Source organism: Cervus elaphus, chromosome 18, assembly GCF_910594005.1.
Source record: "Cervus elaphus chromosome 18, mCerEla1.1, whole genome shotgun sequence".
Taxonomy (NCBI): Eukaryota; Metazoa; Chordata; class Mammalia; order Artiodactyla; family Cervidae; genus Cervus; species Cervus elaphus.
In genome coordinates, this window is record NC_057832.1 from 36,366,633 (window position 1) to 36,392,992 (window position 26,360).

Below are 26,360 nucleotides of genomic sequence, written 5' to 3' on the forward strand. Positions count from 1 at the left end.
GAAGAATTACAAGTTCTTTTGACCTGTTGAAATGCAAGAGAATGAGAATAGGAATGCATTTCAGGACTTCTATCTAAAAATTTATTAAATGAAAAAGTACTCCAAATGATATTCTTATCAAGCAGATAATCTTAGAAGAACAGTGAAATATAAGCTTTACAAAAAGCGCCCTATTTTGGTGAGAGGTACAGGAAGCAAACTCCATTTTGTGGCAAAGATTAAAAAAAAAAAACAAAAAAGCCAGGTTTAGGGAATTAGAATTTAGTCAAGGAAGTATTTGAGAGTCGAAGCCTAGTTTTGGAAATCCATCTCTTGCCGAGTGAAAAGGCGCTAAGCTGCTCAACTCGAAGCAGTTTGCAGCAGAGGCTTGCCTGTCAGTGTTTGGGAAGTGCTAATAAGCCAATAAACCAGGAGTTCCAGCTCAGGGTATTGGTGTATCCAGAGTGCTGGTGGGTTATCTCAGCTTCAGGAAAGATCCAAGTCAGTCGACAACAGTTACTGAGGACCTCCTTTCAATACATGTGTGTTTTTCACTTGGTGCTTCTCTCGGAGGAAAATCTATTTAAAAATAACTGATGGGGATATGTCTCCTCTTACATTATATACTCTTTACTTCCTAGCCAGGGAAACTAACAAACAAAAATAGCTCAATGGGAAAACTGCAATAAATATAAAAGAAATGCAGATGGCATACACTAGTAAGAGGAGGAGGATGAGGCAGGGGCTTCAGTGAAAGATGGCTGCCCCAGGGCTGTAAAGGATAGTGGCAGCAATTGCTTGCAGCTTCGTTGGCAGGCTTTATTCTGTGTGCCTTATAAAGGCTTATTTTCATCACTCAGTCTTATAGGAAACCTATGATAGGGAAATGCTTGTCCTGTTGGATGAGGACCCTGAAGTTCAGTTGAGTGAAGTAACTTGCTGGGCATTATATCTTTAAGAGACTCATTCTCACGGCTGATTTACTCCAGGGCCTGAACTCTTTACTAGATGGCAGAAAGCAAAGTTAATACTATGCAAAATAAAAAAGTATGCCACATATGATAGGGATACATTCCATGTTTTCACAGCTCAACCATGAGATTAAAATTACATATAGATTATAAGAAATTGCAGATAAAAAAGACTCTTCATATAATGAAAACTTAAAAAATTAAAGCAATAGAGTGATATGGATAATTTTTCTTTTTATTTGAAATAGTATTGATTTGGAAAACTTTAGAAACTAAGGCATATTATGAAACAATTTAAATCACATCAGTAACAAATGTCACCTCAAGATTTTAGAATATGGCCATCATTAGATTGTTGTTGTTGTTCTGTTGCTACATCGTGTCTGCCTCTTTGTGAACCCATGGAGTGTAGCCTACAAGACTCCTCTGTCCTTCACTACCTCCCAGAGTTTGCTCAGATTTATGTCCATTGAGTCTGTGATGCTATCTAAGCATCTTATCCTCTGCTGACCCCTTTTGCTCCTGCCCTCAATATTGCCCTGTATCAGGGTCTTTTCCAGTGAGTCATCTCTTTGTATCAGGTGGCCAAAGTACTGGAGCTTCACCTTCAGCAACAGTCCTTCAGTTCAGTTCAGTTCAGTTCAGTCGCTCAGTCGTGCCGACTCTTTGCGACCCCATGAATCGCAGCACACCAGGCCTCCCTGTCTATCACCAACTCCCGGAGTTTACTCAAACTCATGTCCATCGAGTCAGTGATGCCATTCAGCCATCTCATCCTCTGTTGTCCCCTTCTCTCCTGCCCCCAATCCCTCCCATCATCAGGGTCTTTTCCAATGAGTCAGCTCTTCACATGAGGTGGCCAAAGTACTGGAGTTTCAGCTTCAGCATCAGTCCTTCCAATGAATATTCAGGACTGATTTCCTTTAGGATGGACAGATTGGATCTCCTTGCAGCCCAAGGGACTCTCAAGAGTCTTCTCCAACACCACAGTTCAAAAGCATCAATTCTTCGGCACTCAGCTTTCTTTATAGTCCAACTCTCACATCCATACATGACCACTGGAAAAACCATAGCCTTGACTAGACGGAACTTTGTTGGCAAAGTAATGTCTCTGCTTTTTAATGTGCTATCTAGGTTGGTCATAACTTTCCTTCCAAGGAGTAAGCGTCTTTTAATTTCTTGGCTGCAATCACCATCTGCAGTGATTTTGGAGCCCAGAAAAATAAAGTCTGACACTGTTTCCACTGTTTCCCCATCTATTTCCCTTGAAGTGATGAGACCAGATGCCATGATCTTAGTTTTCTGAATGTTGAGCTTTAAGCCAACTTTTTCACTCTCCCCTTTCACTTTCATCAAGAGGCTCTTTAGTTCCTCTTCACTTTCTGCCATAAGGGTGGTGTTATTGGTATTTCTCCTGGCAGTCTTGATTCCAGCTTGTGCTTCTTCCAGCAACAGTCCTTACCTAGTTCCAAATATGACTTAGGTTAAGAAGCAAATTGTAAAATTTGTGAATTAATAATATGTATCTACTGCTGTATCTATTTGAAAGCATTTATTAGGTTTAACTGTCAACTAAATAGGTGCTTCCCAGGTGGTGCAGTGATAAAGAATCTGCTTGCCAATGCAGGAGACTCAGGGGACATTGGTTTGATCCCTGGGTCAGAAAGATCCCCTGGAGCAGAAAATGGCAAGCCACTCTAGTATTCTTGCCTGGGAAATCTCATGGACAGAGGAGCCTGGCAGGCTACAGTTCATGGGGTCTCAAAGAGCAGGACATGACTGAGCATGCATGCCTCCTTGCATTAACTAAATAAGGAAAGTATCACCATAATTTGAAGGACATGCAAAATAATAATACCTGATTTTCTACAAAGATTTTTCAATATGAATTGATATTTCGTGCAGTGATATCACAATAGGAGAGTAGAGCAGGAGGAAATATAAGCATATCAAACTTAACTTGAAGAAAAAGTATGTGATAAATATAATATACTACTAGTTTTCTAGATTTAATTTAAAAAACTACAAGAAAAAAAGGGCAGAATTCCTGAAACTAATGATTGCTACCTGAAGTCCATCTCTGGATCCCTAAGGATCCACCAACTTAAGATTTGTGTGTTCCTAACATTAATTATGTTACTCCAGTCAGAGCTACAGAGGACTTAACCAGTTGAGCTTTTTAACTCTTTATTACATTGACAGACCATGACACTCTCTCTCATATATGATAGATGATCTGATTGGCTGTTACATGTGTCTTTATTTATAAAAGCTATGAAACTATATTAATTCTTACTCTACAAAATCTGTCTGCCAGGCAAAATCTGCAAAATAAATGTATACACAGAAGAACAGGTGATACTAAAGGGCATTTTGAAAAGGCTGGGCAATCACTGTTCTGTACACTTAGACTTTAGATGAGAAAAAACATATCTCTATAGAACTGAGGCTCCTGCTTTTGCTGCTTCAAAATCCAGATATTTAGCATTTGGTTTATCAGTTAATAATGATTAACTCTGTGGTAGATGCTGTGTCTTAGCATTAAGCTAAACATACTTTAATATTCCACACTTTTTCTTTTTTAAGCCAGTTGTGATGAGATTTTTAAGTGACAGTGTTAAAACACTCACTTCAGACTAAGACCACACATGAGAAATTTCAGCTCAAATGAAATTAGAAGGCCAGAGGGAAGAAATTAGAAGTAAATTAATGATGTTTTAAAACAGAGATTCCATAACTAGAAAGCTGCTAAGATATTAAAATACTTAGGCATTTTAAAAACAGTTATTTGCCTTTATTTTTTAAATGTATTGAAATGAAAACTTGGAAAATATTTGAACTAAGGAGAGCTGTCATATTTCCTAATTTGTTAAATAAAGAAATTTAATTTCATTGCATTTTTGTAAAGATGAAGCAAAGGTATATACGATTACATTACATCATGTCCCTTTTGTAATACTCACAGGATAAACTCTAAAATTTAAGATGGGCGGATTTGTTCTAGCCGAGGAACTTTTTAAAAAAGGAAAAAAAGAAATAACTTTTGTATTTGTTTTTATCACATAATGGAAAATATGTCTTCTTCTCCACCCTCCATATTTTTGTGTTGGCCCAAAAGGGATTGTGTAAACTACTTAAGACTTGCTTGTTTAAGCTACCTAAAGTCTCTTTTATATGTGTGTAAGGAATAAATTGTAAGTAAAGAAATGATCTTGGAGGTATCACAGTATTTTGCATCCTTTCCCCACTGAGTTAAATAGTTTAGTCTGTAATGAGTAAACCAGTTATATGGACAGTCTAGTAACAATATCAACTTTTGTTTTTGTATATAGAAAAACGTTATTACAGTGGATACAAACATTTCTTAGAAGAAATCAAGAAAAATATAACAAATGAAGAAGAAAGGCTTTTTTAAAAAATTTTTTGAAGACCATCCTGTTTGAATTTATACTTAATGGAGACATAGAGGATAATTGATGTTAATATTTTTATCTAAACTTCTTGCTTATTCTCTCCTCATTTTATAGAGTAATCTTATTTGAACCCCTTTATATTTTACTCTAATTCTGTTTTTCATGTCCTTCTACCTTGTCTCTTCATTCTGTGACCCCTGTGCCTTTCCTTTCTCCTTACTTTATAGTTTCCCATCCTTCTCTTTGTTTTCTCAACTCTTTCCTCTTGTTTAACAGATGAGAAAACTGATGCTTAGAGGCATTAAGTAGCTTGACAAAGTTTACACAGCTGCTAATTGGTCCAAGATGGGGCAAGAACTCTGATCTCTTGTCTCCTGGTGCTGCTCTTCCTGGCTCTCTAATAGAGTTAATTTCTTAGATCACAAGATGATGCTGATAGATTGCTTAATGTCTATGAGTTTTCCTGTCCACACGAGAATTCCACAGAGCTAATTTCAGCCAGTTCACATGAGCATAGTTGTACCAGTTGTTAAAATATTGAAATCTTTTCACACTGGCTAATCAGTAGCTGCTGCTAGTAGACTTTTGACTTACCACCATTTGCTTCAGCAGCCCTAGCATATCCTTTAGGAATCATTCCCCGGTCTGTGAGACCCTCATGTTTTGGCCCAGTAGCAGTCACAGTGAGGCATTAAGCTGCTGACCGTTAAATAGAATGATTAGTAAGGCACTTCAGGTACACAGAGCTACACTTACTAATATATTTGTCATTTCGGTTTGTTTCATTCTTATAATGATGAGAGGAAAAATTGAATCTGCTTAGAAACTGTTTTGCTTGTTTTGATTCCTCTTCCTCCTTCTCCTTTTTTTTTTTTTTGTGGTGAGAAATGTGAAAGCAGTGTCCACAGATTTATCATGCTAGATATTTCTAGCAGCTATATCTACTTAGTTTTGCAATTGTGTTCCCTTCAAAGATCATTTAAATATTTTGATTCTGAAGTAACTCAAAGTGTATGTATATATGTAAATGTATATGATTCTCAGTATCTAATATTGAGATATTGTTGTGTCTTTAATGTGTTATTAAATGTGGATTTTTTTGCTTTGTTTTTATTTAGTTTGTTAGCATGGGGAATTATATTGATTGGTTAACAAATATTAAACCATCCTTGCACTTTAGTATAAACCTGACTTAGCCAGTATTCTTGCCTGGAGAGTCCTGTGGATGGAGGAGCCTGGTGGGCTGCTATCCATAGGGTCGCACAGAGTCGGACATGACTGAAGCGACTTAGCATACATGTATGCATAGTCATGATATATTATTCTTTTTATATGTTGTTTAATTCAATTTGTAAAATATTATTTAGAATATTTTCCCTTAAATTCATAAGGGATATTAATGTATACTTTTCTCGTAGCATCCTTACTAAGCTTTAGTATCAAAGGAATGTTGGCTTCATAAAAGGAGTTGGAAAGTATTATCTCCTCTTCAATTTTCTGGAGGAGTTGTATAGAATTGGTATTACATTTTCTTTAAATGATTGATAGAATTCACAAGTGAAGCCCTTTAAGCCTGGAGTTTTCTTTCTGGTAACATTTTAAACTAAATATTCAATTTCTGTAATAGACATAGGTTACTCATTTCTTTTCGAGTGACTTTTGTTAGTGTTTCAAAGAATTTGTCCTTTTTTTAAGTTGTCCAATTTATTTGAAAAAGGTTGTTCAAAATATTGCCTTACCATCTTTGTAATAGTTACGGAATCTATAGTGATGTCACGCTTGTGTCTTCTCTTTTTCCAAATTTAAACAAGTTGTTTCAATATCTCCTTGTTGGTACAGTTTCCAGTGAGCTATCTGCTTTCATTCTTATCCTAGTTACTCTGTACGTTGCATATCTTTTCCTCTGGACTTAGAAAATATTTTCTCTTTAAAATTGCTTTTGAGGAGTTTGCATATGATGTACTAAAGTGTAATTTTCTTTGTGCTTCTTGTACTTGAAGCTCACTCAGCCTGGCTCTGTGGGCTTACAGAGTTTATCCAATTTGGATCATTTCCTTCACATATTTTTCTGTTCCTCTCCCATTTCTTTGGGGATTCTAATTACATATATATCAGACTGTTTAAAGATGTCCCATAGATAATTGAGGATTAATTATAATTTTATTTCTTTTCTCTCTGTGTTTTCTTTTGGATAATTTCAATTGCTGTACCTTTACATTTATGAATCTTTTCTTTTGTACTGTTTGCCATTTATTCCATCCAGTGTATTTTTCATCTTACACATTGTAATTTTCACTTTCAGGTTCAGTGTTTATCTTTATTATATCTTCCATATTTCCACTTAATTTTTTTAACATGTACATTAGTTTTAGTGACTGTCTAAATCACTCTAAATCACTGTCTAAAGAACCATTAACCATTAACATCTGGTTCAATGCTTGGGTTAGTTTCAATTGATTAGGTTTTATCCTCATTATGGATCAAATTTTTCTGCCTTTTTTTTTAATGCCTGAAATTTTTTTTATTGGAAGACAGTCATTGTGAATTTTAACTTGTTGGATTTTGAATATTTTTGTATTCCTATAAGTCTTGCTTTGTGCTAGGATACAGTAAACTGTTACACATAAATATTTTATACTTTCAAATATTAATTACATTTAAGGACTTTTTGGTAGAAATAGATCAGGATTTAGTTTTGGACTAATTATTTCCCAATACTGGGGCTTCCCAGGTGGCCCAGTGGTAGAGAACCCACCTGCCAGTGCAGGAGACACAAGAGACGTGAGTTCGATCCCTGGGTTGGGAAGACCCCTGGAGAAGGAAGTGGCGAGTCTCTTCTGTATTCTTACCTAGAAAATTCTATAGACAGAAGACCATGGTGGGCTATGGTCCATGGGGTCGCAAAAGAGTCAGACGTGACTTAGCAGAACGCATGCACTGATGCAACACCATTTTGGGTACTCTTCCCAATGCTTTTTATATTATGAGGTTGTTTGGCCTGGATGATGGAAGCAGGTACTATTCCTAGCCTGTGTGTGCTAGTCAGTCTTTTCTCTAGATTTTTCAGGTGTTCTTTCTCACTCAAGTGGTTTCTCCATGCATGTGTAATAGTTGGTACTCTGCTAAATGATTAATAGAAACTCTTTGTTGATTTTTAGAGTTCCATCTCTGTGCAGCTCTCCTCCTCCCTCCAGTACTCTGAATGAATGATCAGTGCTCTGAATTTTTCAGTAATGAAAAATCTAGCTGCCTTATTCTCTGTGGAATCTCCAGTCTGTCTTCTCATGTCTGGTAGTCCATCAGGCTCCCCTGGGGCTTTCCCTCTCTGTTCTGTTGCCTAGAAACTCTCTGAAGGCAACAAACGTGGACAAATTGTAGGGCTCACCTCATTTGTTTTTCATCTCTTAGGATTAGTAGTCTTTGTTGCCTTGAGCTCAGGCTCTTGAAAGCCATTTTTTCAGGTTTTGGTTTTGCTTCAGGGTTTAGTTGTTTTAGGCAAAAGGGTAAATTGAGTTCTGTTACTTCATCCAATTTGAAAGCAAAAGTTCCTTGATACTTGGTTGCAGAGTGAAGTGGGAAAATTTTGAGACTGGATACCAAAGTTTCAGCTTCAGAAAGTAAAACTAAGGGAATAAATCCTAGTAGTTTGGCTAATGAATTGTCTCTGTACTTATTTTTTTCAGAAAACAAAAAGCTCTTCATTAAAACTATAAAAACATATAAACCAAAAACTATATCCACACAAACATCGAAGTTTTTCTTCAATAAATTAATGAAATAAAATGATTGTGGGCAATCTAAAAAATGATGTAGGTGGTTCACAAAGTTATATCCATAGATAAGTCCTTATCTTTTAAGATTTTTAGGATGTTTGTACCAGGACACAGAAGAATAAGAAGAAAAAAAAAAGAGTTTTTCATAAAACTGAATTTATTCCATTAAAAACCCTACTTTTGACTAGTCTTTTCTACTTTTTTAATGATAAAGCTCCATACTTTATTGACTTTGTTAAGATAGCAGATGGATGGTAAGGTGTTATGTTTTATTTTTAAAGTAAATACTTGGCAAAAGTACAAGTGGGTCATCCTATGTTCACTCCCCATAACATTTTCATTTTACTGCTCTGGGTACTCCAGTAGTCTAGAAACTCCTCTTTGGCTATGTTCAAATACTTTAGTTCTACTCATTTTTATATGAATAGTGATTACCATAAAACATTACTCAGGAAACCTGGTTAAGTTTCTCTTTTGGAGCATCATTTTACTTGAAGATAGTATGCTTTGCTATTACAGCTCATAGAATCTTTATGGACAAGGGGACGTATTTGAATGGTCAACCTGGGTCATCTTTGTAGTTCCTTTTTATTCTTTATTCCATAATGACTAAGCAACTCAATTTTTACCTCAGTACTTATAAGCAGTATTTAGAGACTGTGATTGATTTTTATTGTTTCCCAATATTGTTTATCTTTACTGTATGACAAGGAACCAGGAGCTGACTTGGTCTCTGCCCTGTCTGTCATGAACATATGGCCAGTATATTAGAAAAATAGGCTGTGTGTAGTGTGAGCCTGGGTTTGAAGTCCTGAGAACCAGGATGTCTGAAGGCAGCAAATGGATGCACCAGGTGGAGCTTAAAAGAACAAATTTACCTGTTCTCTGCCTTTTTGCTCTAGTTAAGCTCAAAACAGATTATATTATGTCCACTAGTACTTTATTCAGTCTACTGATTCAAATGCTAATTTCTTCCTGAAATATCCTCATAGACACACCCAGAAATAATGTTTTACCAGTTATCTGGACATCCCTTTAGCCCAGTGGAGTTGACACATAAAATTAACCATCACAGCCAGGGAGAAAAATGTCTTTTCAATGACAACATTAATAATAATATTTCAATGATGATATAATAAAATAACTTTGTGACATGTTCATCATTATTCTTACTTTAAAAATAAAGAAATTAAGTCTTAAAGAAAGTAAATAACTTCCCAAGGTGCCACAGCTAAGGTAAAGCTCTAGATAAGACTCTAGCTCTGTGTCAGGGAAACACCCGGTGCCCCACTACCTCCAGGAGAGGAGACGAGCTTCAGTGTTTTCCAAATTGTGGCAATATGTCTCTCTCCAGACACTGTTCAGAATCTCCAAAGGGGAGCAAATGACTATTCTACACACTATTTATTGCTCCTATTATTACACAGAGTTTTTTATTTAAAGAGGAGAATGTTGCTAATGATAAATTATATTCTAGTGTTGAAATAAGCCTATTAGAACTTTGAAAAGTCTTGAAAAGCAAAGGACACAGATATTCCAGAAGAAGCATGACCACGACCTGTTTTCGTTTTTAAATAAATCTTTTCTTTTGCTAAGATCTCCTGAAATTTAGAGGGTGGTGGGAGGGGGGATCGGGATGAGGAATACATGTAAATCCATGGCTGATTCATGTCAATGTATGGCAAAAACCACTACAATATTGTAAAGTAATTAGCCTCCAACTAATAAAAATAAATGGCAGGGAAAAAAAAAGAAGAAAAAAATTACTTCCATTTTTATAAAAGCTCTCTGGCTTCTTTGTGAAAATAGCTGCAAGGACGTGTCACTGAGTAGGTTCATTAGAAACTACCAGCATTTACCTTCACTGTGAAAAGTCCCTGCAGCCTGCCTCCCGTGCTCGGGGAAGGGTGCAGCTCTCACTGGTGGCTGTCCATGAATCTCTGAGGCCTGCACCTGCAGATTCCAGCCACAGGCACAGCCAGGCACTGTGAGTGGAGAGGAAAAGCTCTGCTGTTTTCCAGAAATGTTTAGAACAGAGAAGCGGACTTCAATGAGATAAACAAAACTCATAAACCACTGAGATTAGATAAATTGCTGGAGTTGTTTAGAAGGCCAGGCAGGAACAAACATTCTCTTCCTAAATGTAGTTTCCCCGCACTTGGGACAAGCATAGTATCTAATTACGCAGGATGATTTGTTTATCTTTCTAGACTGTTGACATGAAGTCTGAATACAGGCCCAGGAATAGGTGTACTTTCTGCAGTTATTTTGTTTGCAGAAATCACTGACTTCTCTCGTGTTACTTTTTGTGATTGCCAGAGCTAACAGTATCGAAGTTTAGTGTGCTCACATCATCTGTAATAGTGGAATCTTAGTAAATCACTCTGGATTTGAAGTTTAGGTCATGGCATAATAATCCACAATAAACAGAGTTCCTGCTTTATTTATGCTTTTGTCTACAGCCTTGTATCAGTGATACTTCAGTTTCTTATCGATATAGATTTTTCATTCTAATAACTTGTAAAATTTTTGCCGCAGAATGAGTAAACTCTTTGGAGTACTCATTCATTTATTTGTTTATTCTTTGCCTCCACAAATTTTTATATCTAATCTCTCTCAGACATTTTTATGGATCACAGGGACTCAGAGGTGAAAAAGAAAGAGTCCTGCTCTTATAGAGCTCATGTTTTAATTTAGGGGTAGAGTGAGGGGAATAAAATGATTGAAGAAAATACCAGGTAGGAATGTTGCTCAGGAGACATTAAAAGTGAAGAAGTCAAGTGTACCTGAAAGCCTGCTTTCAATCAAGGATGGCTTCTCCAAGGAGGTGGCATTTAAATTGATATCTGAATAAGAAAAAGGCTGATGTGCAAAGATCTGATGAAGGAGCATCCTAGGCAGATGTAACAGAGAATGTAAAGGTACGGTTATATTGTGGACATGGTGAGACACACACCATGTCACCTTGATTTCTTGCCTTGATTTGCTTTTACTTTAAGGTTCAAATGTTCCTTTTGTACTGTGTCCCATCCCTCTCCCTTCAAATTTGTGTATTCGTAGTAAAAACTATATTATTAGAGGACTAGAAAAAATACTGCTTAGCTGATTGATTCTGTAGTGTTTTCAAGAAAGTATTCCACATTTAGAATAATTTTACAAAATAATTTAAAAGTGACTACATAAGAAACAAGTAAATTTCAAAACAATTTCCCCCAAATCTTGATCTTCAAACTTGCAGTAAAATTGGTAAATGTAATGTCTCTTAAAAACACAAAGAAACACACACACAAAAAAAATACAGTGCTTTTTCTGTCTGGAAAGATACAGGAACTTTTCCCCAAATGAGGTAACTTGGAAGCTCAGAGACAGATTCACACATTCATAACATGAAACTTCCAGGGCATAATTTCCTAAATTATTTCTTTCACTGCCCTCCTGGTAGCTCAGTGTCACGGATGAGTGAGTTTACCTCACAAGTAAGCAGTTAGTTCCCCAAGAACAGACTCTTAACCTTAGCTCGTCACGTGATTAGACTCGAAGTGAATGCAAAAGATTAATGAGGGCCCTGAGTGAAAACAGTCTCTTGTAAGGACGGCACTAAATCTTAAAAGTCTGGTTGTTATTGTTTGTGGAGGCTGAGCCCTGGACCGACCCCAGAAGGGATCCTTGTGGTGGAGACTCCTGGTTTGGGCATATCTTTAATGCCTTAACCCTGTTTTCCTGTGGCTGGCATAATGTAATTTTCTTCTTTGTAATCTATTTTTAGGATTCTGTATTCTTGCATTTTCTCACTGTGTCTGAATGTAGATCTTATCATTCTACTTTTACTCCACTTATTTCCCCAAATGATAGAGGATACATTCTCACATCTGGAAATGCATGCTTTAGTTCTGGTTGATTCTCCTTCCAAGTACACTAAAGACTTTTTCTTCCCTAGTGTACGTCTTCTATTGGACAATAAGTGGTGAGAAAAGAGTCTGCAAACTCTTCCCATTCTCCTTAGTTTCCCCCTATCTTGTTGTTTTTTTCAATCCTAAGATATTTTAGTAAAGAAAATGTGGAGGGTAATTGTTGGGGAGAAAGGATCATAAGGAGAAGACGTTGGCAATCAACAATCAACCAGGTAATCACAACAGGAGATTTAATACTGGCAGGTAAGAGAGCCTGGTTGGAGAATGCATATGCAAAGTGTAAATAGATTATAAGGCAATACTCATACACATGAGGAAAATCTGAATCTACTCCACTTCACGCAGTTTCCATCCACTGACTACTAGTGGTGGTCTCCAAAGAGCATTCTAATACGCAAGAGTGAGGCACTGATTTTGTAAAACAAAATCTTCAAAGCAGAGGGAAACCAAGCCTGTGGGGAAGGAAAGCAGAAGTCTGGCAAGAGGTCATGGGAAAGGAAGGAATCACCGTGGGGTTTGGAAGAAGTAGCAGCAGGCCACAACCCAACCTGTCATTAGCACATACACACACACACACAAATAACCCCAAACTGCCACTAACCTTAGAATGGACTGAGTTGAAGGTTATTTTCCCCCCTCTCTAGACTCATTTCCTATTGGAGTTTATGTTAATAATTTCACTGCTTCTCTACAGTCCTGAGTTTGACGAGGGAGAGGCTAGGTTTTAAAACTTCCAATCCAATGGTGCTGTATAAGCCCCAAAGTGTAATTGGAAAGAAAGATCTCTACTGAGCTAAAAGCTATGATTACATTAGTTTTCTAACAAAGTTACTCTATAGCAGACTGCTCTTGGGTAATTGAGACACATTATATCTAACATTATAACAGGTTTAAAATAGTGGATTTTATTAATACTTGTTTTTTACAATCCAGTTACCCAGAACACTACAGTTTAGTCAGAAAAGGTAACTTTTTATTTAAAAAAAAAAGGGTTGATTATTTTTATGAATGTTTAAAATTTAACACCTTTGTAGGGTTTTGCTGAGTGAAAATTTCAACAGATAGTTGTTTTTTTTTTTCTTTTTTGGGTATTTGTGTTGTGATTAGTTGCTCAGTCATGTTCAACTCTGTACAGCCTCATGGACTGTAGCCCGCCAGGCTCCTCTGTCCATGGGGATTCTCCAGGCAAAAATACTGGAGTGGGTTGCCATGCCCTCTTCCAGGGGGTCTTCCCAACCCAGGAATCGAACCCACGTCTCCCACATTGCAGGCAGATTCTTTACCATCTGAGCCACAGGGAAGCCCCTTTGGGTATTTTCTGTGCTTCATTTGAAATATTTTATTCTATGTATTTCTTTCTATATGTTTATATAGTTCTCTGTATATTCTATATATTTTTATGTACTCTATTATATATATATATAATATCTATGTATGTATTTATATTTATCTCTATTTAAAGAGTTTTAGAAAATCAATAATCCTGATTTATTTCGTCTCTAACAGTACTGAGAGAGTTTATTTTCTAGGTACTAGATGTCCCATTAGGAGAGGGCTTTATTCATGAAATGTTACCAGATGCTTAAAGCAGCTGCTTAAAGAACAGACTTCATTGACCACTGTCTTCATTCTCAGGTTACTGGGACACTGTGCTGGGATACTTTCCTTCAAGGTAGTAATTAAATTTCACATGTGAAAAAATTTTTTTTTATATTTTGGAGAAGTAGAGCCATCCTCCATTTTGTCTTTGATTTCTCTACTTATATTTTATAAGGCAAACAAGTAATAACATTTTTTCTTTAAATATTTTCTTTTTTTCTCATTTATAAATGTATTTATTTTTATTAAAGTTTTCATTTATTTTATTTACAATATTAGTTTAAGGTGTACAGCATAGTGGTTCAGTAGTTTTGTAGACTATACTCCCTTAATCGGAGAAGGCAATGGCACCCCACTCCAGTGCTCTTGCCTGGAAAATCCCATGGACGAAGGAGCCTGGTAGGCTGCAGTCCATGGGGTTGCTAAGAGTCGGACATGACTGAGTGACTTCACTTTCACTTTTCACTTTCATGCTCTGGAGAAGGAAATGGCAGCCCACTCTAGTGTTCTTGCCTGGAGAATCCCAGGGATGGGGGAGCCTGGTGGGCTGCCGTCTGTGGGGTCGCACAGAGTCGGACATGACTGAAGCGACTTAGCAGCAGCATACTCCCTTAAAAGTTATTAAAAAATAATGGCTATAATTACCTGTGCTGTACAATATATCCTTATGCTTATATATTTTATACATAATAGTTTATATCTCTTAATCTTTTTTTTTTCTTTTCTTTTTCTAAAAATATGGAACGCTTCACGAATTTGCGTGTCATCCTTGCGCAGGGGCCATGCTAATCTTCTCTGTATCGTTCCAATTTTAGTATATGTGCTGCCGAAGCGAGCACTATATCTCTTAATCTTATCTTGCTCCTCCCCACTGATAACTTGTTTGTTTTCTATATCTCTGAGTCTGTTTATGTTTTCCTCAATAGTTAGAAAGCAAAATAAGTAGGGAAAATGTTAAGTTTGCTATAGATTCTAGAAGTTTTGGTTTTTTATGCTTATTGATAAATAGTGTTTATATAGTGGTTTAATTTTTCAGAATTCTTTTTCTTATTCCTTTATAATGACAACATTCCTCAGAAGAGGGAGACATTTAGCATTATTTCTGTTTTGCCTTTACAGATGTTATATGATTTATATGACTTTTATAGAAATATCATCAAAAAATTAAATTTCTAATTTCCCTCCCATTAGCCATTAATAGTTGAATGAAACAATAGCAATGATAGTAAACTATGATGTGACTTTCCAATTAAGACTGTTTTATTCTTCATTCAGATTGCTCATATGTTTTGTGACAAAGTTATCTGTAGTTTACTTAGGAAAGGCTTATGAAAATATTATTATGAATTTTAATTTCTAAGGATAGCAAGCCTGCTCTTTTCTTGTCATATATAGCTTTCAGAGAGTTGAACCTTTTTGCTTTAAATACAATTAATTGAGCAGGAATTTGTAGACAGCCTGCAGGATTGTGTCCAGATAGATTTAAAAATTTTAGAAGCAGGCAAAATCAAAATTATTATTTTAAAAATTATTTTTGCAGAAAATTTTGCTCAAGCACATATAGAATTGGTTGTAAAATGATAATTTGCATCTGAGACATATCACAAGAACTCTATTTTGAAATTGGATAGGAGCTAAGATTACCCAGCAAGTACTCATCTTATCATGAAAGAGAAAAATGCTGAGTTGAAGGTGGCATGACACGCTTCCCATTTACAGCTGAGTGGGCAGGTGACACGTGTTAGAGCTTTCTGATTTTCCTCTGCTAAAGCTTTTTCAACTAAATTGGATTTTAAGTTTTGAAAATACCGAAGTGGATGACCTCTTTGGCATATTTTAACATCTAAGTAAGTCCTACACATGGCTCACGAAGAGGCTCTTCCTTTTCCAGTTAATATTAAAATATCAGTGCTTTGGCAGGAAGAATAAAGTACTATGTGGGTTGTGATTCTGAAGAGTTAACATTTGAATACTCATTATGCGTTGTATTTATAGAAAACATTGAGAGGGAGGAAGTTTCTTTCTGGCAAGCTCCATCCAAGGTTTGGGCTCTTTCGAGAATCCAACTGCAAGTATCTTTAACAACATCCTTGTGATCTATGTATGTAGGTTGAATCGTCATACGTCTTGTGATGGTCCTTTTTATACATTAGTAATCCTATCCATTGGAATGAATTGATGTTAACTTGCCTTCTACAAGCCAGTAGATATTTTTCAATTTTGGGAAGAGATAGCAGAAGAGATACTTTCTTACTTTGGATATGACTGCATAGTTGCTGCCTCTCAGTGGGAAACAGACCCTGTATTGCTGCACGGTGATATGTGGATACAAAGGCTTCCCAGGTGGCTCAGTGGGTAAAGAATCCGCCTGCAGTGCAGGAGACATGGGTTCAACCCCTGGGTTCAGAAGATCCCCTTGAGGAGGGCATGGCAACCCACTACAGTATTCTTGCCTGCAGAATCCTATGAACAGAGGAGCACAGTCCATAGGGTCACAAAGAGTAGGACACAGCTGAAGCAGAGAAGGTGGGAAGAGAAGGGGATGACAGAGGATGAGATGGTTGGATGGCATCACCAACTCAGTGGACATGAGTTTGAATAAATTTGGGGAGTTGGTGATGGACAGGGAGGCCTGGCGTGCTGCAGTCCATGGGATCACAAAGAGTCGGACATGACTGAGCAACTAAACTGAACTGAACTGAAGCAACTTAGCATGCACACATGTGGATATACAACTGCCAACATGCAGACTCAGTTTTTGCATTTTATTTTTGGTATTAAAACGTGTAATATTTTCCCTGAATAAGTCAGGCATAATTAAGAACCTCATGTGACTATATCAGGTAGGGTGAGTCCAGGGAATTGATTGGCATATACATCAAGAGTTTTAGAAAAGAATTGTCAGTGGTTTATATTTATTATCTTTTGTTCATGGGAACATCTGAAGGCAGCTGGTGTGATAAAGGCATTTGTCATTCTTTCTAAGTGCCAGTTTGCCAAGTGGGTTACCATATCAGGGGCAGCACTTACACAAATTCTAATACAGTTTTTATAATCTTAGTGAGAAGCATAGAATCTGAATATTTTACTAAAGTACAATGACAGTGGTACTTAATATCCAGCAACAGCTTTTATCCAAGGATATCTATATAATTTACAATTGAATTGGCCCAAATTATTTATAAACATTAGGGGCATTGGGTTACCGTATTTAGACCATAATTTATTTGACATCTGAACACCCTGAAAGGAAATGTGAATTTTTCATTCTGTATCTTCAAAGAGTATAAAATGCCTACCTCAGGCCTATAATAGCCAAACAGTTTAGTCACACTCATATACACAATCTTGGAATTACTTTTATTTACCACTCTCATCTTTATTTCAAGTCTCGTTGTATACTTTATGAATCCACAAATGATTGCCTTTATTGAAAGGCTTGTGTTACTCAAGATGACTTGTAAAGTTTACTCAATCTTCCCTAGCAAGGGAAACAGGAAATTCCAGAGAACACTAGACTCAGCAAACCTATAAAATCTGAGAAAGCAGACCATTATTTCTGGAGACATTTCACATAACACTTTGGGAAGCAATGACTAATTAGTTTTTGGTCTTAACAATAGCACTTTCAGGGACTTTTCCCCCCTTTTATAGCTTTCATATTAGAAAAAGAAGAAAAGTAGCTCTGAATGATGAAATATTGGCAACGTATGCACTTGCTTCTCTGTAGGAGCCCAACTCTTTGATCCTTAGTACAATTACCTTCATTGCCTGGCTGGAATTAGCTGGCTGGAGAGTAACAACCAATTGTTGCAGGCACCACGATATCCTAATATGCTTTCCCTTTAGTCACTGACTGATTATTTCAAATTGAAGGCTCTGTTCTATTTGTAAATTTCTGTTGTAGTGGGTCAAACCTTTAAGGCGATATAGGTGCTGTTCTTGCCTAGAGTCTCATCTTTTCTAAGACACCTTGGAAAAAGTACCTGCCCCCAACTGTCAGTGAGTACTCAGTCAGCAGGGGTAGGATTTATTCTGAGTTCTCTCAATGTAAATATTTGCATGCTAAATCTACCTTCTTCCTGCCCTTCTTATCTACTTAATAATTTACTCATTCATTCCTTCATTTTAGAATTTCAGTTTCCTATATCTACCTTAGCTGGAACAGTCTTCCCATTCCACAACCAATCTGTCTTGGAATCCTATTAGCGCTACTTCTGCTGTAATCCTGACCCTGATCCTGGTCGCTTCCTGTCTCTCACATTACTGTATCACTCTAAGTGATCTCTTTGCTTCTACTCTAAATTCCTCAGCCTCCCACTTTGTCCTTGTTTTATTCTAAATCTGGCAGCCCAAGTGATACCGTCTCTGTCCTCTGCTCAGAACCCTCCAGTAGCTTCTCACCTTTCTCAGAGTAAAAAGCAGAAGTGTACCCCAGAGTGTGTAAGTCCGTGCTTCCCCTCATTCTGATTCATCTCCTGCCAGTCTTTTTTACCACACTGGTTTTCTTGCCTTATGGTCAACATGCCGAGCACACCCCAGTTTGGTGCCTTTGTACACGCTGTTCCTACTGGCCAGATAGATAGACTTCATATTGCAGATATCTGTGTGGCTCAATGCATGAATCTTAGAGCTATGTTCAATTGTCACCTTCTTAGACTTTTCCGGACCACCCTGTATAAAATAGCAGTGCTACCCCTGCGCAGGCTATCTCACCCCGCACTCCCTTTCCCCAGACCCTGGTTTCTCCCAGGTGCTGTGCGTATCACCGAGCATCAGGCTGTGTGTTTATTTGGTTGTTTATAGTCTGTCACCCTTGAGTAGAAAATCAACTTCATAGAGGCAGAGACTTTGTTTTGGAACTGCTGTATCACCTATGCCTAGGAAGATGTCTGCCATCAAAAATGATTTGTCTGCTTTCTTCTCATGATCGTTCCTTATCTTACACCTCCCACCACCAGCTTCCTTAGTTCAGCCAAGTGCTCATGTCTCAAGAATGTGGTATTTGGTTTCTCTTTGGTTACAAATGTGCTACCCATCCTTCCACATCTGTAGAAGGATACTCTTCATTGGATACTGGTACTTCTTTCCATGTTCTCAGTTGCACATGGCCAGTGGAAGTTTGAGTGTGTGTGTGTGTTTTAAACCTGACTTTATGCTTATGTTTGTAATAAAAACAAAGATGAATATAGATTATATGTCTTTGATATAACTTCCCCATGCTGTTGCAAATAATTCAAGAATGAATGTAAGACGTGTAGTTTAAACTTGGAGAGGCAAAAATTCAAAAATTTTTTAAACCAAATCATTGAATTTTTTGCTGTTTAGATACATTTCCAATCGAGTCTAACAGCTGACATCAAATATAGACTTTTCAATACAGTAGATTCTTCTTTAAATTATTTTTTTTCAGTATTTAAGTAAAATATTTGAAGAACTCATTGAAGTTGTATTCATGTAAAATTTCCTAAGAAATTACAATATAAAATAATATAATTTATGACTGTTTCTGGGGTGTTAGGAATTCTTATAGGCATTTCACACATTAGTTCATTTAAATTTTAAAAGTTATAACAGTTCTATAATGTAAAGACTATCATCTTTGTTTCACATTAGGAAACTGAGGCTTCTGAGCAGTCAGTCTATCAAAATCCAAGAGGCAGAAATGCAAAAACTGGAAGTTGCCTGAGTCTGAATTTAAAGCTTATTCTCCTAATTTCATGTTTTTCAAACTTTTGACTACAACAAACAGTAATAAAAAGAATTTTAAATTATGTTTATTTGCATACGTACATCTAACTGAGGGAGCTTCCCTGATGGCTTAAAGAACTGCCTGCAATGCAGGAGACCAGGGTTCGATCCCTGGATCAGGAAGATCCTCTGGAGAAGGAAATGGCAAACCACCCCAGTATTCTTGCGTAGAGAGTTCTGTGGACAGAGAAGGCTGGTTGGCTACAGTCCATGGGGTCACAAAGAGTCAGACATGACTGACTAACACTACTACTACTATTACTACTACTTCATATAACTGAAGTGTAGGTTTCATTAATCTAATACCTTCACCATATGTGTTGGAGATTTTCTATTCTAGCCTTGCCCGACCTTGCCTCTCGAAGCCATGCCATGTCTTGCCTCTCTTAATCTCTCCTCTCCTCTTCCCATCCCTTGCCTCTCCCCGCTCTTCCTTTCCTCCCATACCTTCACATCATATCCCAACCCATTTCTTCTTGTCCCACATCGGACTGTATTGGCATTATGATGCACACACTAGAAACTCCTTCTGTAACACTGTGGATTGAAAATGCAACAATGAAACCTTAAGGAACCTCTAAGAGGACGGACCGCACACACTAGTAAAGTAATGCTCAAAATTCTCCAAGCCAGGCTTCAGCAATACGTGAACCATGAACTTCCAGATGTTCAAGCTGGTTTTAGAAAAGGCAGAGGAACCAGAGATCAAATTGCCAACATCTGCTGGATCATCGGAAAAGCAAGAGAGTTCCAGAAAATCATCTATTTCTGCTTTATTGACTACACCAAAGCCTTCAACTGTGTGGATCACAATGAACTGTGGAAAATTCTGAAAGAGATGGGAATACCAGACCACCTGACCTGCCTCTTGAGAAACCTGTATGCAGGTCAAGAAGCAACAGTTAGAACTGGCATGGAACAACAGACTGGTTCCAAATAGGAAAAGGAGAACGTCAAGGCTGTATATTGTCACCCTGCTTATTTAACTTACATGCAGAGTATATCATGAGAAACGCTGGGCTGGATGAAGCACAAGCTGGAATCAAGATTGACGGGAGAAATATCAATAACCTCAGATATGCAGATGACACCACCCTTATGGCAGAAAGTGAAGGTGAACTAAAAAAGCCTCTTGATGAAAGTGAAAGAGGAGAGTGAAAAAGTTGGCTTAAAGCTCAACATTCAGAAAACTAAGATCATGGCATCTGGTCCCATCATTTCATGGGAAATAGATGGGGAGACAGTGGAAACAATGTCAGATTTCATTTTTCTGGGCTCCAAAATCACTGCAGATGGTGACTGCAGCCATGAAATTAAAGGACGCTTACTCCTTGGAAGGAAAGTGATGACCAACCTAGACAGCATATTAAAAAGCAGAGACATTACTTTGCCAACAAAGGTTCGTCTAGTCAAGGCTATGGTTTTTCCAGTGGTCATGTATGGATGTGAGAGTAGGACTATAAAGAAAGCTGAGCGCTGAAAAATGGATGCTTTTGAACTATGGTTTTGGAGAAGACTCTTGAGAGTCCCTTGGACTGCAAGGAGATCCAACCAGTCCATCCTAAAGGAGATCAGTCCTGGGTATTCATTGGAAGGACTGATGCCGAAGCTGAAACCCCAGTACTTTGGCCACCTCATGTGAAGAGTTGACTCATTGAAAAAAGCCCTGATGCTGGGAGGGATTGGGGGAAGGAGAGAAGGGGACGACAGAGGATGAGATGGCTGGATGGCATCACCAACTCGATGGACATGGGTTTGAGTAAACTCCAGGAGTTGGTGATGGACAGGGAGGCCTGGCATGCTGCGATTCATGGGGTCACAAAGAATCGGACTGAGCGACAGAACTGAAGAGGATGGAAGGAAGTTAGTGGTTAGATATTAGTGATCATATAAAATAATATATTAAATTTCAAAGGCCTTTGGCTTTTTTACTTCTCTGATCATATAAAAGTAGGAGAGATTTGTTGGATTCCTCCTCTCATATTTTTAAGGTTACAGCCTGATAAAGTCAGGAGAGTTGGGACAATGACTCCCTTAATATGGTTGTACCACGGCCATGCAGCTTTGCCATTTATTGCTTCCTAGTCCATGAAAGTCATTTTGATACCTAACCAAAAGTTGTTTTTGGGTAATTTTAATACCTGTTCATAATACTTCCAATAACACTGTGAACTCCAAAACAAGAAAGAACCAAATGAGATACTAGTTGTGAATGGACTTCGGAAAAAGGACTAAATATATGTGATGAAGCCTTGCTGATGTATACTCATTGCTGCTAGCATTATTATTATTCTCCTACTCCTATGATGTCTTAAAAAGTAAACCTTAAATCACTTCTTGCTGTATTATGAATGAGGGAATTATATACTGATTTCAATACTGCATGATACATTTGATGGTGAGTATGACTGTGAATTACATATAAATTTCACTATATTTCAACATTAATTTCTTTATCTATTGCGAGAAAATCATTCAGTTTATTCAGTAAGGATTTACTGAGAAATTGGTATGTATAGAAATAACCCTGTGCTGAGTACCATCTCCATTGCCTACGTGGTAAAATCAGAATTCCTCACTGCGTCCTTTTTACCTCTTCAATCTTATCTCCTGTTCATTTCTCGCCACTTTTCCCCTGGACAAGTGCTGTTTGAAGGGTTCTGAATAAAACATGCATCCAGGCTTTTGTGCCTTAGCCCAAATGTTTAGCCCTATCTGTCTGACAAATCTAATTATGTCTTTTAGAATCTGTATCTATCCATTGTTGCTTTCCTTCTCCAAGGGAAAGTCCAGCTTCATCCATCTATCCATCCAGCTACTTAACAAAGGCTTGTTGATCACCTACTAGACTCTAGTCTAGACTAGGGCTTCTTAGTTAGATCAAACAGTAAAAAATATGCCTGCAATGCAGGAGACCTGGGTTCAATCTCTGGATCGGGAAGACCTCCTGGAGAAGGGCAAGGCAATCTGCTTCAGTACTCTTGCCTGGAGAATCCTGTGGAGTGAGGAGGCTGGGGGCTACAGTCTGTAGTTTCTCGAAGAGTCGACACAACTGAATGACTAACACTTTCAACATCTCACTAGACTCCAACTCTAAGCTAGGCAGCCGTGTTACAGCAGGGACTGCGGCAGATTCTCTGCCCTTGGGAACCTCCCTTTTCCCTGTGTTCTCACTGCCAGCTCCCTTTTCCATTCCTCCGTTGAGCGCATTGTTTTGTAACCATTATACTTATCTGTTTGTTCTGATAGATAATGAAATCTCATAAGGACATATACTTACACTTATTTTGGGGGAGGGACTTCCAGTGCCTAGTAAGGGATCTTGCTCATGGTTGACAACCAATAAATCTTAAATTAATGAATGGAAAAACATTTGTGGAAATTGGCATAAATTTCTTATCAAAAACCTGGTGATGCACGCTATTCCTAACCTCTCAGATTTGAGGCTTTTGTTGAAGAATTCTGCTATACTTCTGTTTGCATCTTCCCCTGGAATTGAGAATAATGCTACTTTCCACATACTGAACTGTGTATTATGTTGGAAATGTGAATGTTCATTGTTTGTGCTTAAACCATCTAGAAGAAAGTGTTCAGCACAGGAAGATCAACATCTGTGCTTATATGGACTATGTCAAGATTGAAATAAATAACACTTGTGCTTTACTAATAGTACTACTGCTAATAAATAAATACTTATTTTGATGGCTGTTACCTATTTTCTTTGAATATATTGAAGTAGTATGTGAGAAAAAGTACATTTAAAAAAATCTGTTACTGATCAAGTCCATATTATAATTCACTTACAATATAATTGAAATATTTTAAGAGGCTTCTACTCCAAATGAAATTGTGCAAAGATTATTTTTGGGTCACCTATCTCAAGTGTTCAGGTAGTAATTTTAATGATAAAAGTCTGCAGTTGTTGAAAGTTTGTGTAAATCTATCAGAAACTCTTGTGAATAACAGTACAGCAAATTGGAAAATATTCCTCAATTCTATTCATTTTTCATTAAAAAATTCAAATGTAGCTGTTTTGTTTTTATACTAATTTCAAGATAGACTGATCTTTAAAAATCCATCTGTCTTAATTTTAAGTTGTGGAATTATCATGAGGGACTGTTTGATGTTTCACATATGCAATAAATATTTCATTTAACTTCTTTGCAAAGAAAAGGGTATAAAACATTTAACATCTGTTACAAATGGTTGTACCTTGTAAATTGTAAATTCAATACATTATGTTTTCATAAAAATTTGCATTGCTAAATGAGGCTTTATTTTTATATACAATTTATAGTTCCAGCTCATCCATGTGTTGGCAGTAGCCAGATAATGAAATGTAGATGGTGGTTTTGCATTGTTCATTCACCGAGGGAAGAAGTAGATGGATAAGGAATCGATTTGATGTGATGGAAACAATAGGATTGAGGGTCCTGAAATCAAAACTCTGTGCTTATCATTTACTGATGAATAAATCTAGCTATACTAATACCACTTACATACATACTATTAACTGATGATTCTCTTTAGGATGAGGCTAATGTGAGCAAGAGAGATTTCTAAGGCTCTCTTCCAAAAGGACTGAAAGTTTTATTTACTAGTTAAAACTCTAAATCTCTTTCTTAGCACTGACAATTCAGTCTCAGGTTTTTTGAGCTGATTTTAATTAAAGTGGATTTTAGGCTCAATTTCACTTCATCTGAAGCTAAAATGGTCTGTGGAAAGTAGTCTTTTATGTATGAGGGTGAAAGAATTTTAAAATAGTACGTGGGTATGTGTGTGTGTGGTATGTGTGCATGTTTATATATGTATAATATATTCAAGAACACTAAGATAAAGCCTGCCAAAAATATACAGCTTTTTTGTTTCTGTAATTTGTGTGAGCTCCAGCCAGAGGAACTCCAACCAACTGAAGTCAGACCCTCTGACTCACCAGTGTGTACCTGTGTGACCGTGGGCAAATCACTTAAACCCTGGAGTTCCTATGTGCTCATCTGTAGTCTGTTTTGCTTTTTTTTTTTAATCCCTGCCATCATGATATATACTTCAGAAGCCATATAGAAAAAGGTTACAAATTTGACATGTTGTAGACTAAGAGAGAATGTATGTTACATATATGTTGGATGGGGTAAATACGTGAATATATACGATAAATCTATATATAATGTGTCGTGCCATGCTGTGCTAAATAGCTTCAGCCGTGTCTGGCTTTTTGCAACCCTGTGGACCGTAACCCACCAGGCTCCTCTGTTCATGAGATTCTCCAGGCAAGAATACTGGAGTGGGTTGCAGTGCCCTTCTCCAGGGATTGAACCTGAGTCTCTTATGTGTCTCCTGCTTTAGCAGCAGGGATCTTAATTGCTCATGCCACCTGGGGAGCCCTTAATATATAATGTTACATATATGTTAGACACTGGGTAAATATATACCATAAATCTATAAGTAATATATAGTATTCCTACAGATCACTAGACAAACTCAATACAAATATGCACAAAGGATGTGCAAACAAAATATATCAAAAGAGATATACAAATGGCCATGCTTAAGAAGAAAACATCACTATGAGATACCTTTCTTCACCCTGAACATTGGTAAAGCTTTTCAAAAGGTTAGCATTACCCAGTGTTGGTAATGGTATGGGGAGACTGGACAGTCTGATATATTATTGAAAACATTTTGCAGTTCAATTTGTCATTTAAATTTTTTAATGTAATACTTTGCAAGCAATTTGACTTTTTATATTCTACTTAATGACTTCCCTGGTGGCTCAGACGGTAAAGCGTCTGCCTACAATGTGGGAGATGCAGGTTCAATCCCTGGGTTGGGAAGATCTCCTGGAGAAGGAAATGGCAACCCACTCCAGTATTCTTGCCTGGAGAATCCCATGGACAGAGCCTGCTAGACTGCAGTCCATGGGGTCGCAAAGAGTCGGACACAACTATGCGACTTCACTTTTATATTCTACTTATATATCTGCATATCATATTTATACATTCATGCAATATCATGCACATAGGCTTCTTGTTTACAATCACAAGATGATTGGAGAAGGGTTGAATTATGACATTTCTGTAAACTAGTATGGGATAGAGACATGTATCTAAACATGGAATGGTTCAAGACATTACAGAAGTGAATAGAAATTATATGCTATGTCTAAGATATCTATCTGTCTATCATCTATCTAGCATGTGTGTGTATGCACTTACACATGTGTGTGTATGCACTTACACATTTCTACTTAGTAGAAATGCTTAGTAGAAAAGGGCATCTAGAAGAATACTTACACTTACATGCACTTACATGCACTTACACATGTGTGTGTACACACTTACACATTTCTACTTAGTAGAAATGCTTAGTAGAAAAGGGCATCTAGAAGAATACACAGCACACTTAGTAGTTGCTAATTGTAGAAGGGGGGTAATTTTTCTTTATATTCTCTAAACTTCTCAATTGTTTTAACATTATAGGGCTAAACTTTTAATACTATTTTAAAAACCAATAGAAGTTCTGAATTATCCCTGCCAATATTGTGGTGCTGTTAACCTCTAATGAATTAGTAAATGTAAAAATTATTTTTGAACCCTGCAAATACCAAATAGTAGGTAAAAACTGTATGCATGTCATGATACGACTTCATCTTTAGTGTCTGGGTTAAACATGCATCATGTAACTCTGAATTAACTTGTATAGCCCCTACTTGACAAGCACTTTATACTGTACAGCTCATTCGTTTTATACTGCATAGCTCATTACTTATTGGCTCTATTGGTTTTGAATACTGCTGAACGTTTCTCTTCTAGTAATCCCAGAGAATGAAAATTAGAAGATTGCCACATGTAGGTTTCAATCAGTCTATCTGTGGATTTACTTCTCTGTCTCACTTTTTCTGTAACTGTGTTAAACTCTCCATTCTGCTGCTTTTTCTCTTCTCTCGTTCTCTTGAATTCTAAAAAT

General features: G+C 37.2%; 1 protein-coding gene and 1 non-coding gene across 8 annotated transcripts in view; one reads left to right on the forward strand and one right to left on the reverse strand.

Moving 5' to 3' along the window:
* HDAC9 (histone deacetylase 9) overlaps positions 1-26,360 on the forward strand; it is a 986,419-nt gene that overhangs the window by 356,049 nt on the left and 604,010 nt on the right. The window lies entirely within an intron of this gene.
* LOC122675058 lies at positions 14,379-14,485 on the reverse strand. The gene has a single exon (XR_006335205.1). It is a non-coding gene; the product is annotated as a U6 spliceosomal RNA (small nuclear RNA).